At 58.9% G+C, this 867-nt stretch overlaps 1 protein-coding gene across 1 annotated transcript in view; it reads left to right on the top strand.

Annotated features, from left to right (window-relative positions):
* Positions 1-457: 457 nt before the first annotated feature.
* LOC108803467 (ATP-binding cassette sub-family F member 2-like) overlaps positions 458-867 on the top strand; it is a gene marked incomplete at its 3' end in the record, with an annotated part of 20881 nt that continues 20471 nt past the window's right edge. The window contains exon 1 of the mRNA XM_018575308.1: positions 458-552. The remainder of the gene's footprint in view (positions 553-867) is intronic.

Genomic DNA, 867 nt, shown 5'->3' with positions numbered 1-867 from the left:
CCTCCCCCATGAAACGTTTCTCATTGCCCGCCATTTTTATTTCTTTTTGGATAAAATTTCCCTTATCGGGTCTCAGCACAGACATGAAGGTCGGTGCAAAACAACACCGACACCAGATTCCAGAACAGGGCCACAAAATGACAGCACATGTAACACTGGAAACTCTTCCCCCACACACCGGAAATAACGAGAACTCTCCCACACACACCGGAAATGGCGGTAACCTTCCCCCAGACGCAGGTTAGCCCCGGCTCCTTAGCGCATTGGCTCCAGCTCTATGACGCGGAGGAAGACACAGTTGCCAGGAGACGAAGAGGAGGCCCTATTTGCAGCGGTGATGACGTGTACGCATGCGCGCTGTAGGTGATGCTGGCTTGGCCGAGTGGCTCGCCGGGAAATGTAGTGCCAATTGACTGACGTCATGCCAGAGGAAAGAAGCGGAAAACTACAACCCCCATAATGCACCGCGCTCTGCACCGGCATCCCAGTAAGGAGAGCTCTAATTGGTCGTGGAGCCGGCGGCACGTGGAGGAGAGTGTGATACTCGGACAGGTGAGGAGACCCGGGGGAGGGAGTGAGGAGGCCGGTACAGGAGAGGTGAGGTGCCTGGGATACAGGGAGTGACGGAGGTGGGTGAGGGGTGCCAGGGAGTGACGGAGGTGGATGAGGGGTGCCAGGGAGTGACGGAGTTGGGTGAGGGGTGACGGTGGTGGGTGAGGGGTGTCAGGGAGTGATGGAGGTGGTTGAGGGGTGTCAGGGAGTGACGGAGGTGGGTGAGGGGTGTCAGGGAGTGACGGAGGTGGGTGAGGGGTGACGGTGGTGGGTGAGGGGTGCCAGGGAGTGACGGAGGTGGGTGAGGGGTGACGG

Source organism: Nanorana parkeri, unplaced genomic scaffold (genome assembly GCF_000935625.1).
Source record: "Nanorana parkeri isolate BGI_ZX_2015 unplaced genomic scaffold, ASM93562v1 scaffold3769, whole genome shotgun sequence".
Taxonomy (NCBI): Eukaryota; Metazoa; Chordata; class Amphibia; order Anura; family Dicroglossidae; genus Nanorana; species Nanorana parkeri.
The sequence above is the reverse complement of the archived record's forward strand: the minus strand, read 5'-3'. Positions and strand labels throughout refer to the sequence as shown.